Source organism: Panulirus ornatus, chromosome 28 (assembly GCF_036320965.1).
Source record: "Panulirus ornatus isolate Po-2019 chromosome 28, ASM3632096v1, whole genome shotgun sequence".
Lineage (NCBI taxonomy): Eukaryota > Metazoa > Arthropoda > Malacostraca > Decapoda > Palinuridae > Panulirus > Panulirus ornatus.
In genome coordinates this window covers 21,711,406-21,727,843 of record NC_092251.1, presented here as the reverse complement: position 1 = coordinate 21,727,843, position 16,438 = coordinate 21,711,406, and the positions used below count along the sequence as shown (strand labels likewise).

General features: G+C 40.8%; 1 protein-coding gene across 2 annotated transcripts in view; it reads left to right on the top strand.

Annotated features, from left to right (window-relative positions):
• Nucleotides 1-13,550, top strand: part of Rap2l (Ras-associated protein 2-like) — a 220,582-nt gene extending 207,032 nt beyond the window's left edge. For both annotated transcript variants that reach the window (XM_071678826.1, XM_071678827.1), the window contains exon 4: nucleotides 11,126-13,550. The gene's annotated coding sequence lies outside the window, so the exon portion shown is untranslated. The remainder of the gene's footprint in view (nucleotides 1-11,125) is intronic.
• Nucleotides 13,551-16,438: the final 2,888 nt, after the last annotated feature.

Here is a 16,438-nt window from a genome sequence, read left to right as displayed (position 1 = left end):
AAAGAAATTGTCATTTGACGAAGGACATTGTAATTTGACGATTGGAATTACGATTTGGCGAGTGAAATTATAATCTGATGAGTACAATTATAATTTGACGAGTAGAATTATGAATGAGTAAACATTTGAGATGATACGAGGCTAGAGTGTGTGAAGTGTTAATTGCTTAGTAAAGGAGGGATTATGAGGTCTTTGACGAAATGGGATAAATGGGATTACCCTTCTCATGTTGGCGTTGTAGCCCATCTGAAGATGTTTGTGGGTATTGGAAAGTTTGTGTCGTACACTGTAAAATATTGAAGGTCGTGATAGATTTGATACAACCCTGTATGAAAATGGCTCAACACCTTATCATCAGTGATAAGATGCCTGAGATTATGAAGAATGTGTCATCTTGATCGCGTCCACAAGGTAGATTGACTGTTTGCAGGGATTACATAATGTACCAACTCTGTAATCATTTTATGTAATTATCCACCCGGTGGGGGTCAGGCAGAGACCCTCTGTGACCTCTGTCATCATTTTCCACCATCTCTCTCACGGGATGATCCAACTGGGCTCACACAGTAAACCAGCCGCTGACGACCACTAGTGTGGTAACGACTGTTGACCTGGTGTTGTGGATGTGTGGTGGTGCACATCTCGGTGTTCCACGTCGCCAGGTGATAGATGGGATGTTGATGGTGTTTACTCTGGTAGACAACAGGAGACCTGCTGGTTTGTAACGAGGTTATCTGCTGGAGGACAGTATATGGGAAGGACAGATTACACAAGACCTGATGGTTTGTAACTAGGTCATATGCTGGAGGACAGTATATAGGAAGGACAGGTAAGAAGACCTGATGGTCTATGATCTCGTGGTGTTGGTCTGTAATTGTATCGTACACTCTCCTGCTCTGTGTACCTGAAGGGAAGATGAGGAAGTAGAAGGAAGGATTCTGCTGTGAATGTGCTCAATTTTGTGAGACTATTGACAGTTTTGTTGTTTGTAAGGTATTAGAATTGGATTTTTTGGTTTTTGCGTTGCGGTCAACATTAGCAACACTGGTGAGCGAGAAGAGATGCTTTGGTAGTGCTGGTTTTTGTTAGGGGGGGGGGGGGATGTGTGAGGTTCGTGGTGGATGCTGGGATGTGGTAGTGGGAGGGGTGGTAAGGCTGGGGTGTGGTAGTGGAGGTACGTGGATGGTTGGTGGAGGGGAGGGACGTGGTGTGGCATGATGGGTCGGCTAGGGCAAGGCAGGGTAGGCTAGGGCGGCCCCTCATCAGCCAGGCTTCCTGTGGCTGCTGTCCAGCTCACCGGTAGTCCACCATGGAGGTACCCTGCCTCCCTCCCTGCCTCTCAGGATGCCTCTGTGTCCTGTCTCTCATTACCCAGCCACCACCACCACCACCACACACCACACCTCCTGCACCACAGATATTGGTCACCTCTTCTGTTCTTACTGGAAAGGAACTCTTCAGAGCCACACACACACACACACACACACACACACACACACACACACACACACACACACACACACACACAGATGTGTCGTTCATTGACGGTAAACGTGGTGGGGCTTCATGGTTTCCCCAAGTATTATATAAGCATGAAAGTCAGTTTAGTATGCTCCCAGAGTAGTAGTACTTTGTGTGTGTGTGGAAAATACATTATCAGAAAAGGTATCTTTCTCTGAGGATCTTTCCATCGTAATGTATTATGCTTTGTGAAGCAAAATTAATGTATGACAGTAGCCTGGAGAACGTAAGTACTATAATGAGTGACTAATCAAGTATGCTCGACTCGTGTGTAGAGATTTCGTAAAATCAAGCTCCCATTTTCTCTAGGGAGGTAAGCGGTTTGGTTATCATGCTGGTGTAAGTTCACATGATGAAACACATTTCCTTCTAGATCTTTCATATGGTCGAATTCCTTTGTATTTTACGTTAGAGGCTCCAGCCACGGAGAAAAGTCCACATCAAGACCAGGCCTTAACTGAAATATAAAGGTTAACGAATGAGAAAATGAAGAGACTTGGGAAATTATTCTCGAAGTTTGATAGGAAGTGAGAAAGCTGTCTTTTAAAATGTGTGTTAGGTGTATGGAAAGAAGCAGTTATCAAAACGGCCCACTTCCCTTGAGTTGCCATCGGCATATTGCGATATGTCATGAAACACTTTAGATTTTTACGAGAAACATCTCTTAAGAAAGGCATTCACAACTGGATTGATGCAGGCAGCCGTCCAACATGGCAGTATGGACCGGAAATATTAACAGCAGTCCAGATTCCCAGGTTCGTCTCCCACAGTTTATTGTGAAATGCTCCCTCACGGATTTCCGCACACCCCTTGTGGGCACTCCACACTGCAGATCCACATGTTGAGAACTTTTGAACACGTCCGTAAGTCGTCACATGTCAGATATAGTATGAGCATTCGTAGCATTCGTGCTGGGTTAGCAGTTTAATTATCCAGTGTACTTGATCCAGCACATTGATTTCATCACACACACACACACACACACACACACGCACACGGACACACACACACACACACACACGGACACAGTACCGTTAATGTGTGTGGACGTGATTGTTCATTCTTATTGTGTAATCACGGACGAATTTTTGAGGAAACACGGGCACACTGAATGAAAGGTTGATGTAAGCAAGAGATGGAAAATTCTGTAGAATCCTTTATTCCAGTTCAGAAAACCAATCAAAACGAGGATGTAAACAAGACAGACATATATTTAAGGAATACGATCCTGGCGTGGAGTGCATGGTATGTATGGCTGGTCTGCTGTTCCTAATCAGACGGCATCGTTCCTCAAGGTATCACACAACGAAAATATATCACTCCGCACGACACAAGAGCAGCGCCAGGGACTGCTTTGTTGTCACTGTAGCACATGCTGGGCATCTGTGGGTTGTGATGATGTAGCAGGCAGAATGTGTACGAGGGCAGTTGTAGGTTATCCCACCCACACATGTGCCGTCACTGTGTCACCCGCCAGGAGGTAGAATGAGGCTTGTAGTGTCTCTCTGTATCCACGAGAAAGGCACCAAGTGATACCATCATTCAGATCTCATCTGTCAAGGACCACTACGTCATCACCTGCGGCTGAGTGTTAGGTTTCTTAAGACTGAAGGAGGTGATTAGAGACGAACTTAAACTGTTTAGGGATGATTCACAACTGTCAGTGGTATGAACATGCTGAATAGTGTACTCTAGTATGTAGCTCACTAGAAAGACACCAGCAGAGTATGTCACAGCTGCTGGCCACGCAGCAGACTCCGTGCCGAAGACAATGCCTCCAAAACATCCTGTCTTTGCGCCAGCAGCCAAGGACTCGACAGTTATAACACTGCCAACAAACTGCCGTTCATGATTGACGCACGAACTGAGGCAGAGTGAAGATTTCCACCCTTCACACATATCATACACTGAATTGACGTCTCCGTCAGGTGCGACATCTCGTACGTAAGCGACAACAGATGGAGTTAGACTGTACGAGGAAGACGACTCATTTGAACCGAAATTTTTAAGATCTTTAAGTGCTGGTGTAGGAATGTTAGTCATTGGAACTGAACACCATGATTCGATGGTTTTCTTAATGAATAGAACAGTAAGTGCAAAGCTAAATGAAGTAATGAATGAATTAAGGAATGATGAAGTTTACTCTAAGGGTCTGGGTAGTTCCACTGTCAGTGTAATCTTCATACAAGGACAGTCTGCCATACCTGAGGTGGAAAGTGGCAGGAAAAGTGTACGGTTGCATAGAACTCTGGGATGGATAGCAGCTTAGAAGCTACACATAAATATATCGTATACTCAATTTTTACAGATAGCTTTACGTCCTTTCCACACCTATACAGGTGTAGCTGACCGTGTGGTCTAGATGTAGGCTTGTGTTGGCCAGGAATCCTACATCCTCAGCACTGACCACCCTCAGACGACATCCGTGTGTCTTAGCTGTCTTGCCGTCACTGGACAGATGGCACAGTGACACCGTCGCCCGCTCTCTTGAGAGCACGTCATCAGTGTGTCGCACGTCCCCACACCAGTGCTGTATGTGATGACCTATAGTGCTGTCACGCACGTTATTACGTACGTAACCGACAAAGACAGTGGAAGAACTCGGTCTGGTAACTCGTCCCTCTCCACCCGTGGCTCGACGGTCGCCTTGTAGGAGGGAGTAAAGCAACTTCAGAAGAGACAGCTTAGTTGGGTTGACATTTAGAGCTGGACGTAATGTCCTTCGTAATTGGTTGGCCAGTGAGAAGATCCCTTAAATTGGTGAGGGAGAAGGTCTTTGATGAATGTGATCATTGTGTTAGCGCTTAATATATGCAAAAATGAGGGGAAAAATTGTTAAATAAGGACGTTAGATCTTTAGTTTCCCAACAAACAGAACTTGGAGATTGTTAATCACAGATTGTTGTCGGTTTTCATTGTTTTTTTTTATGTTCTTTATACCCCATGGTACAGCCCTCATATATATGTCACACACTACTTCTTAGGTATAATAATCTTTTCTTGGTAACCCTTGGGTTAGGATGATTTTATTAGCTGATGCAAACTAGCACTTGATGTCAGTGGTGATCGATGTGTGGCTCTGGGTAGATAGCAGTGGTAGACGTGGGAGGATATCTTTACGTACAGGGTATAGGAAGGAACCAAGACTATAAGAATGGGAAGGATTCACGAGAGGTTCAGGTGTGATAACGTGGCATGGCCTCCCTCTGGAAGCATCCAGCATTGGAAATGTGTTATCGAAGACGACGACGATTGTTTGGGTATCGAAGCAGAGACTTGTCATGGTATTTACCTACTGGTGCACTGCTCTGAGCTAACGTCGTTCACCATGTGAGCTGGAGGAGGCCTTGCTCAGTCTTAAGGTACTTTACCGTTTGTGTTGATATTACCGTTTGTGTTGATAGTATGGGGCAATTGTGTTGATAGTATGGGACACGATACAAACTGCACTCACTACAGGAGTAGCCAAGGATACTGGTCACTCTTTATACTTATGGTACTGGTCACTCGCCATACTTATGGTACTGGTCACTCACCATACTTATGGTACAGGTCACTCATCATACTTATGGTACTGGTCACTCATCATACTTATGGTACTGGTCACTCGTTATACTAATGCCAACTTATTCTTTCTGGTGTGACGCAATGTGTCGTACTTCCTGCGTCTGATACTTCAGTATCTAACGGTTTTGTGGCTGCCGGTGGGCGAGCTAAAGGTTGGCGAGTCTGGCAGTAGAGGGCGAAGGTTGTGAGAGTAAGAGTGGAGTGAAAGCGAGAGGGAGAGAGAGTGGGGCGTGGTATCGGTAGAGCGTGGTCGTGAGGACGGTTGGCGGCATCACACTGCAATACCTCCTTCCTGCCAGACTCCTTCTGCCATCTGCCGTACATCCTTCAGCAAGACGCAGTTATTATACAATGCTTTAAGGGTGAATCGATAGGGAGGTGACTACCCCGGGGGCGTATTCAGGCATTCGTAGGAAAAGGACGGTGGATGAAAGTTTCTGTAATTACTACACTTCTTCAGGTCTCGTATTAGATATGTAATCCAGTACGATTCCTGACATTACTACTTGTGTTCTCTATGTGCTAATTGTGGTAAGTAGTTGGGAGTGTTATGTGAGCTCTTGCTACTACAGTTGCACCAAGATCATCGCTTCCCACAGCCTCTGTCGTGGATTTTCCTAGGGACACGTCTTGTGAAGCTGATCTAGTTATAGGCATCTCCCGTTAGTTTGGAGCAGCCAAGGGGTATCTGCCAGGTGTTTGGTTGAGCCGCGGGCACCTCATATGTGCTGAACGTAGCCAGAGGCAGTTTTAAACTGTTTTACAAAGTCGTGTGGATTTGTTTGGGCAGAGGAGGGTCAGAGGTAGTGAATGTGGCTTGATAGGTTAGTAGAACCCATAGGGATTTTGATGTTATAGGCAGACTATGGCTGTCTCTCACGATTCTAACGTGGCGAGGAACACATGCCAGAAATTATATTAGAGTCTGGTGAAGTCTTCGGAAGGGTCTTCTACCCCTACCACAGACCAGGCTGATACCATGCTGTTGGGTTGGGTTGTTGGTCGACCATCTGTTGTGTAGGTAGGAAGGTATTGGAGTTTGACTCAGTCATGCTTCAGCAGCATAATTTGTACGGCAAGCAGAACTACCTCAAGTTGAACTCGCCGGGGATAATGCTTCTTGGTGACATCGCTTCGCTGTCAGGTCTTCTTGGCTGTCTTACTGTGTGAGATGGGGTTGAGTCACAGGACGAGAGAATCTCTGGAGCGAGTACATGTGTTCTGGTGGTGCTCTTTAAAGACCTCAGGAGGACGAGACGAGTGCCAACAAAAGGATCCGCATAGAAAGTTGAGGTTCATGTTTACCCGTGTTGGGCGAGCCGCTCGCTCGCATGGCCAGGCTCAAGAGACAGTGAAAGCGGCGGCTTCATCATTCCTCGCCCCGTCATGGTTTTTGTGGCTCTCCCATGGTTGGTGGGGGCGCTCTCCGGTCAGGGTTCATGATGATCATAGGAGAGTGTGTGGTAATAAGGGAGGGTCGTGGTGGCTTGGGGGGAAAGGGAGTGTCACCGTGCCTACCGCTTGGGTCATTATATTTCCCGAGGCAGTTAACGGTCGAGACTATCGTGTCGAACGAAGGAATCATTAGGATCCCAACGAATGATAGGATAACCAAACACGATTCTTGTACCGATCTTCATCGCTTCGACATTTGCGCAAGTCACCCAACACTGGCTTTGACTTCGACTCAAGATTTGTGAATATCCAGGCGATCAAATTCATTGGACAGTTTGTCTGTTGTCCTCACCAAGGTAAGATCATAGGACATGGCTGCATTTGTTAAGCTGTGTTGCACATGGCATGCTCTCGTTTCCCTTCCTCTTCCTTCCCGTTCATGAATAAGCAGAGGGGCCTATAACTTTAATATATCCCTCTTAATAGCATTGAAAACCTCGACAATTCACGACACCAGAATCTTACAGATCATTTGAATTAATTATTAACCCCGATTCAAGATAGAATGAAGAAAACAAGGTACTAGGCGAACGTTAACACGCAGTAAGGTCTAATTAGCCCAAGTTGAAGATTTGCTTCAGACTTGATGTCGGACGACCATTGGGAATCACAGCATAGGAACTGACGCATCATTGTAGATATTCTTTTGGATATAAGAATTTGATAGAAGTCAAGACGTGATAACAGTATTCTCAATACATTCAGTCTCCCCACTAGGCTATTGCGTATTGCAAACTTCATCACACGACGTCAACGAAGTAATGTGATCGTATTTTGTGGTCTTCGTTGTCTACACCATTTTAGTAGTTTACGGTGTAAGTTCCCCAGACTGGCTAAAACACTTCACACTGCTGAAGCGTTGACGTAATTTGCATGAAAAACATTGGAAGGCCGTTTGATGAACACTATATTCATCAAAATTCTGCCAGACAGACGTGGCAGACTTTGGGAAAATAGTACTCACGGGCGGCGCCAATTGTCTCCTAGTGTAGGGGACTAGGCCACTTGTCATGGATTTGTAGAAACCTCCGGCATCCAATAGGCAGATAAGGAGTTACCTATAGATGGTACTAAGGGCTTCAGAGAACAGGTCTTGAAATCATGGAAGGTTATGCGAAGTGCAACACACGCTTGCATCAGAGAAAGTTGCAACACCTGCATTTTCGGATGACTGTAGCAGATCTTGGAATACTTATGGACACTTTTTTCATTAGTTTCCATTGTTTGTATCACTCAGCGATCATATTGACGAATTTTCTTTTATTTATTGTTTTTCATGGGTTTAAGTGTGTATTGTAGCATTGTAGAGTTTGCTGTGTAAATTTACCCCACCAGCTGTCCGATACTAATTTTTTCTCATAAGACCAAATTACCAACAGCCAAGGAAATATCCCAAACTGTAGGTAACTCATGCACTTCCATGGGTACCCATCCTTCCGTCCTAACTAGGATGTTTATAATAAACTCAGGTAACTTGATAGTCTTTGTCCTCTAAATTTCTGTGAACTAGATGATGTGTGTGTGGTCTCTACCCACACTCATTGACATCATCTACAAACATATTCAGGTACCAGGCATAGACTAGAGTGTGCATATGGACAGAGAAGTAAAGATTTGGTGTATATATATATATATATATATATATATATATATATATATATATATATATATATATATATATATATATATATATATATATATATATATATATATGTGTGTGTGTGTGTGTATGTGATGATCACACTAGTCTGATGAAGCAGTGGCTACACTTCAAACAGTTGTGAGTTTGCGGAACTTAAAGAACTAATGACACTCGAGAAATGTAAGAAGAGTGAAGTCTGTTGACAAGGCTAGGGTACTAGTGGATCAGTACGTGCTGACTTGCAAACTTTGTACAGAGACTTTCAAAGTGTTTTGATGGCATATTCACTATTAAAAGTAACCCCACCTGAATTTTCCCCTTGCCGAGGGCCTTTAGGAGTAAGAGGACAACCCGGAGAGGGTTTGGCTGTGTTATTATTGTGGCAAGGGTGGGCGCCAGGGGAAGGGAGTACTGGGCAAGGCTGAAGGAATCCAGATACTCTACAAAGAGTAGGCCATTGAGTCTCTTCTCAACCTTAGGGTCAACTAGTAATGTAAATAAGGCTAACCCTGCTCTCAGGAAAGTGGGTGGCTGCGAGAGTGGCAATCCATCTATAGTTGAGGATCCGTTTCGGGGAAACTACCACGAGTTCCTGTTTAAGGGCTTTGTCAGTAGAAAAGTGACCATATTGCGGGATTCTAGTGAGTTGCAGTTCCTGATGTTGGATGGCTTGGTGCTAGTAGGAGAGTCTGAAGACCGAGTATTGTTAGACAGGTTGTGGAGGCTCAGGGCTGCTCCACTATCTGGTTTGTGTGGAAACAGATCTCTTCATAGGCCATGCCTTTTGGGATTGTGGATAGGTTACCTTAGGAGTGGACTTTGGGTTAGGCAATGACCCAGCAGGAGGAAAAATTAATGCAGTGCCGGTGTTGCCGCCTTAGGAGTGGACTTTGTGTTAGGCAATGACCCAGCACGAGGAAAAATTAATGCAGTGCTGGTGTTGTTGCCTGTGGGACTAGTGGAGTCCACGGAGTTACTAGTTTTATTGACTTCATTGTCTGTGATGAGTACTGTGTTATGTGTTTAAACAGTCTCTAGTGTTATATTTCATGTTGGTTTTTGTATAACCTGCATTAAATTGGATATTTTTCACATGCAAACATTAATTCAGTCTAACTGATCATTTTTATCTGCCAGTGCATTAATTTTCATGCTTTAATTTTTTATTTGCTCCATAATTTGACCCACCCTTATCTCAGAGAACTGATGAATGTAAGAAATAACAAAAAGGAAGTGATGGGAAGAAATGCAAGTAAACTTTTTTTTTGTAACAAACTAACTGAAAGTTGAAATTGTGTTAAGAAGTAATGTGTGTGTAAAGTTCCAATATTTTGTGGAGGTGAGTAACTATGAGTTTAGCTCGCTTACTTTATGGACAAAAAGATAATTGTATGTACTTATTTTTCCCTTCATACTTGTTTGCCATTTCATTCATTTGTAAGGTAGTGCCATGAACAAAGAAAGGCCTCATTCACTCTCATCTGTTATCTTGCCGTCATGTGTAATGCACTGAAACCACAGCTCTATCCATAACCATGCCTGACAGACCTTTCCATGGTTTCCCCCAACAACTTCATATGCCCTGGTTCAATCCAGTGAGAGCACATCGCCCCATGTATACCATATTGCTATATTTCACTTTATCCCAGACACACCTTTCACCCTCTTGCTTGTGCAGGCCCCGAACATTCAAAAACTTTCTCACTCCATTCTTCCATCTTCAGTTTGGTCTCCCCATCTCGTCCCCTCTACTTCTGATGCATGTATCCTCTTTGTCAGCCTCTCTTCACCATACTCTTCTTATTACCACACCTCTCTCTTACCCAGTTGTTTCTTATCTGATCAATCCTCCTCACACCACATATTGTCCTGAAAAAATTCAATTACAACACATCCTCCTTTCTCTGTACATTGTTATGCCTCACAACCGTAGAACATTGTAGACACAAACAAACAAAAATTTCAGAAAAGATGGGAGGAGCAAATATTTATAAAGTAACAGAGTGATGTAGGTAAGATATACAGAGTGAAGGAATAGTGCATGTAGAGACTATCAACCTAAATATCTGATGCCTGTTCCCACCTGGAACTCCCTCAAGGTAGTGCTATGAACAAAGAAAGGCCTCATTCACTCTCATCTGTTATCTTGCTGTCATGTGTAATGCACTGAAACCACAGCTCTGTCCATAACTAGTGAACTCTAGTGCTGCCTCTTAGCCTTTATTGCCTCATCCTTAACAGGCCACTGGCAGAGGGCAATTCTAGTGCAGTGTTTGCAAAGGCTCTTACGTAATGTTCCCACTGACTTTACTCCCCTGATGCTCCTGCCTAATATTCTTACCCAGTACTTGTACCTAATACTCATACCTAAACATTCCTAACTGCAACTTCTATCTACAAACCCTACCATTTTGCCAAAAGGCAGGGCTAGCACATAAGTAGGAAGAATGAGCTATGTGAGTTGAAGTGTTTTCAAGTGTTATGTATGACAAGGAGAGATTATATGTTTGTGGCCAGAATGCCAGTAGTCCACATGTGGGTAAGGGAGAAAAGAACAGATAGTTACCTGGGTCAAAGGAGTGCAAGTTGACAGCTAATGAAGTGCTGGCTTCAGACACAGCTGAGCTGGCACTTTAGTGGACTACTGGCTTTCTGTCCACAAATATACAATCTCTCCTTGTCACACATAACACTTGAAAACAACTCTAACATCTCATTCTTCATAACTAGTTTTTCCTGCGGTGAGCACTATGTGCTGGCCCTGCCTTTTGGCAAAATGGTTGAGACTGTTGAGCAGAAAAAAAAGGCAGGTTCAGAAAGGTGCCTTAAGTGAAAATCTTACGCACTTATTTTGCTAACATTATAATTTTATCATGATTTCCCCCCCATACATATTTTGTTATTAAAGTTTATTCTAATGCTTTTCTTCTTCTATTTCAGCTGTAGATGATAGACACTTGAAGACAATATCTTCCTAGGGAGCTGAATTTGACCAGGCCCTCTTTACCAGTGAAGACAGTTTATCAGACCTTCACCTCAACAAATTGAAAAAGAAAAATATGTAGACATCATCATCAAGTCTTTGGAAAAATCATATATTTACCATCCTTTGTTGGCAACAGAGGGCAATTTGCTATAGACCTACCGAGAACAGTGATTTAATTTGAAAGTCTTCACGTCAACAGCACTGGAGACCCACCACCTTGGAATCACCGTAGTATATGTGAAGGTCATCTGCATTATTGTCTGGACATTTTGCAGTGGTCTACAGGTTGACTGCATCACATGTCCAATCATTATGTCTATAGTAACATACTGTCTTAGCATCTCACCAGGCTAGCAGTGAATATCCATTACTGTTATCATTAAGATCAGCATAGCCACAAGTGTTGTCAGCAATATCCTACTTATCAGCTAAAGCTTTATGTGATTTCTAATTGTTGCAGTATGCAAATCAAGATGTATAGTATAGCAAGACAACATCAGAAATGTGTGAGGTTTAAGGTCCAATACTATTACTTGTGGGATTCAAAAAGTGCTTGTTTGTTTGACTTATATGGAAACACAGCTTACAAAAGAATTGCAGAAATGATGTGACACTGATACACTTGTAAGTTACAGTGCAATATTTTGAGAGCAAGATTGAGCAAAATGGTATGCAGCATTTTAATGATCCAGGGCAGTGTTCAGTGACACACACACACACACACGTCTGAACTGGCTTGAGGGACCTTCTAGGAGTTTGGTGTACTGTGACTTGTGGCTCTCGTGAGACCCAAGAAAGACTGGCCTTACACAAGGAGTGGAGCAGTCCACCAAGAATGTGATTATGTATGCGCTTCCCCTCACGCACTGTAAATACATCATGCGCTAGTAACACAGCTTAAGTTTGGATGCAATAGTCTGTTTCTTCTTGATAAGTTTGTTGTAATAATATTCAGTGTATATATTATTGCCCAGCACAAAGGGATTTTAGATTTCATTGTCTCAAGCCCACCAGAACTTCATTGCCTGTGCAAAACATTAGTAAATAATATATTAACAGAAGTTGATCTTGACGCTCCTTTCTTGAACCAGGACTGACCTTACACAAATTAAATTACCCTCCCTTAAGTTGCCTATTCTTCTGTGTAATAGCATTTAAATTTTTGCTTAAATTTTATTTGCACATGCTTTGATAGAAATAATAGCAATATTTGCCAATAGCACACATTACATATCTTTTGGTATGGAAGATGTGGAGTTAATTCCATTTCAAGATGCTGAGATGTATTTTATATGAAAATACTTCTTACGATGGTGCAGTGTTAATGACAGTGGTAGCAAGACAACTTTCAGAGAAGTGATATATACCAAAGCTGTTGAAACAGGAGATATTATCTCAACAAGCAAACTTTGATGTAAGTGTAATTTTAATTGCAGACTATGATTATTGTGTTGCTTGCATTATGTTCAGCCTTTCACTCTTGAGAAGCACAAGTTCATGTTCTTTCTTTTTTTTTAAATCTCGTAGCTGCTTCTCGTTTATGTTTGATTTTAATGTATATCTCTTTGAATATTTACCATTGCCAGTCGTTTCACTTTGTTCCACCCCTCAGTGTTCAGTTTAAGGTGCTTGCTTCTGCACCTGTCCTAATCTTTCACTTGCTTGGAGCAACACTAAAGGAACAGGAGTGGGATCCTTAGCACCCTGGTCTCACTTTCTCCCTTTTTCATTCTTCCCATTTAAGAATAATGTCTTTTGTTACTTTATCATACCACTGTATAATCCAGAGTTTCTACTGTAATCCAATAAATGTGCTTGTTTATGTTAAAAGTTCTTCATTTTTGTATTCTCTGGAGGTCTCTCCTAATCTGAAATTGGTATTTTTGTTTCATTGCTCCTTTATTCTTGTATTTTCTCTATGTAATTTACACAGACAAGAAATTGAAATATGAGCAGATCTGTACAACATATTAGGATTCCTTTTGTTTAAAAAAATAAATAAAATCAGGTGACCAGGTTATAGGGCAACATTTTCCTGGTGTGTATTTTAGTAATGCAGGAATTGGTGTCTGCATGGTGGTGGATCTAAAGGAACAAATCTGTTGTGCTGTAGTTTTAATAGATAAGAAGAGAGTCAGCACATATCCTAATTTAGATCCCCTCATCATAAGATGTCCTCTACTTTCTCAAAATCTGATCACATTGTCAGTCCAAAGTGGACACAAAACCATGAGGGTAGCAGCACATTGCTCTATTATCTAGTGTTTACACCATCATGTCTTGCGTCTGTAATGCTCATATCATTTGAATTACAACCTATTCGAATGAATGTATAATTAATTTGTTATAAAATAAATGTATTTTTAAATATGTTGAATACCTGTTGCATTTTATTTTCTATGCCTGCATAATGCTGCTTGCACAGGACAATTAGAACATCTTACAAAATGTTGTCCCCAACTTTATGTATATAATACCAATAACTAAATTTTGTGCTTTAGTCAATATTGCAATGAAGATACCTAAACAAGAGAAAACAGTAACGGCATTAGCCATTTTAAGTGGATCTTTCAATTTCATATAGCCACAAAATGTACTCCAGTAATTACAAATGTCGAGTACTGTATCATATTTCAGGTAACTTTGAATTAAATTCCTCTACGTGGAAAAGTAGAGAGCATGTTACAAATGTATCAATTTTATTTAAAACTCAGTTTTCAGTAACAACAGCCAAATAAATATCTTGTACTCACCTTCTTAAGAACAATTTCAGGAAGCACTATAACCCCTGCATTTGTCAACTTACTGATATTCCATGATACACTGTGCAGTACAATGATTGTGACTACTTTTACAGAAATCAAAAACTACTCTATGACTAATGAATAAAAACTTTGTAATGAAATGAACCTACCTTACATCAGTAATTATAGAAGTTAAAAAGTTTGTTCTTCACAAATTTGTATTAAACATAAGCATATAAGGAATATAGGTGAGACTTGTCCAGTTTATTGCACTTGGATGTGAAAAATCACTCCACTATGACCTATCAATTAACCAAGATGAAATGATGAAAGTTTTAAAAAAGAAATTCACAGTAAATGTAAAAGGAATGCATATTCCTCAATAAGCAAAATATAATTCAGTGTATCTTTAAAGATTTTAATTACACTTTCATCACACATTGGTGTGTCAAAACAATTTTAAGCAAATACATAATTCAAATAAGCAAAACAGATATAATATTTAATGTACAGCTATTCAAAGTGCAGTTTTGTGTGTGATGAGCACAGATGCCTTTGTAAAACAGCAGTAGTAAGTATGAGATACTAACCTCTTTACTCATGCATGGTTCCTAAAACTTCAACGTAGCATGACAGTGGTGATAATTTGTTGTCTAACAAGTTATAACTTAGCATGGGTTTCCCTACTCAAGAGAATGTATGCCATCTATTATGTCAATCACATAATACAAGTTTAAAATAAAAGACACTGTCCAACATTAACTTTGTTAACTGAGGTTATTTAAGAAAAAAAAAAAAAACTATTGGCCATATACTCCCATATGTAAATATTTCTGAAAATCACATTCACATATATTTGTAATATGTTTCTGTAATGCCCATTTCTAGGAATTGCACTTGCTTTGAAAAGCATCATTTCATGGAGAATATGTGCCTGTCATGTGACTTGCTGAAAGTCTTTAGAAAGCTTTGTTCAATAATGAAAAAAACAAAAAGAAAATCTGACAATAGAGAGGGAAAAGATTAAAAAGAGTAACTAATGTGAAGGCACAAACAAATGAAGATAAGAGAGGTAGAAGAATGATCGGGGAAATATGGAGTTTGAAGTAAAAATTTTAATTGTGAATCATAGTGTGGGAATCAGTGGGTATAATTCAAACAAGGATGTCCAAATGTGTAGTCAGTTCAGAGGAGACAGAATACAGAATGATATAAAAGAGCACTTTCTCAATACAAGTAAGATGCATGGACCAGACAGTGTCATCCATCCTTGCATTTTGAAGCACCATGCTTCCGAACCTGTACCAAGGCTTGCTTGTATGTTCTCCTTATATTTAAAAAATGATATTTTTCCCAATTACAAACCTGCATGGGTACAACCTAACCCAATGAAGGATGACTTCCAATCCTTCCAACTGTCATCTTATTGGTGTAACCTTTTTTTTCCAAAGTCTCAATCACTCTTCAACTCCCAATTCCTTTAAACACCATGAACTTGCATCTCTATCACAAGGAAAGCATTACCTGTCTTACAAATGACAGCTCATCATCTGTGAGATGATAATCTTATTTTTTTGCCCATGATATACCAAAAGTATACAAAAGGATGGCATGAAGGCATATTTGTGAGCTCCCTTCTTTTGGCATTCTTCCTAAACTTTGTTCTCTCTAAGTGATCCAACTCCAAAATTATTAATGGATCAAGCTCTTCCTCTTTTCCTATCCTGCCATCACTCCTTTTTATCAATGATTTCCATCCTTCAAAAAGAAATCAAATGCATTCATATGCTGATGATTCACTGCTGCATTCCTCAACTTCCTACAAATCCACTCCATCCTCTCTAGTTCAATTTATTCCTCAACTTCCTACAAATCCACTCCATCCTCTCTAGTTCAATTTGTCTCTCATCTAGTCACAACTTCCTCTATAAACTTACACTTGGCCAGGGTAGCCCACTGGGATACACACAACTTGGTTAGTTTTCATATCTACAACCCATTTCTGTCCATCTCTTAATGTAATTCCATCAATCAACAAAAAATAAATGGTATAACTACATCATCTATCCTATCTGGGAAACCTCATGTTACACGAGTAGCCAAACCTTCCTCTGTGAAACTATAAAACATCCTCAAACACAACTCAGATTGATAGTGAAACAATCAATATCCTCAATTCATAAAGTATTAAATCGAAACATAATTTTCACACAATGACTCCTTTGAAGAACTTTAAACAAAAGTTGCTTGTCAAGTGACACTATTGCCTTAATCACATCACCTCTACAAACAAGATGCTTCCATATCTGAAAACAAATCACTGATTCTCTTAAGCAATGTATCAATCCTCAATGTAGTCTACCTCTCTTTTTATATTATTTCCTATTTAACATTTCTTTGTTCCAAATTTTCCTCTACAATTAAGTTCACTTTTCAAATTTAATCATTTCTTTTGAAGGCCAAGTAAAAAAATATAGTAATTAACTTGGAGTATCTGTCTATCTGTCTACATATATATATATA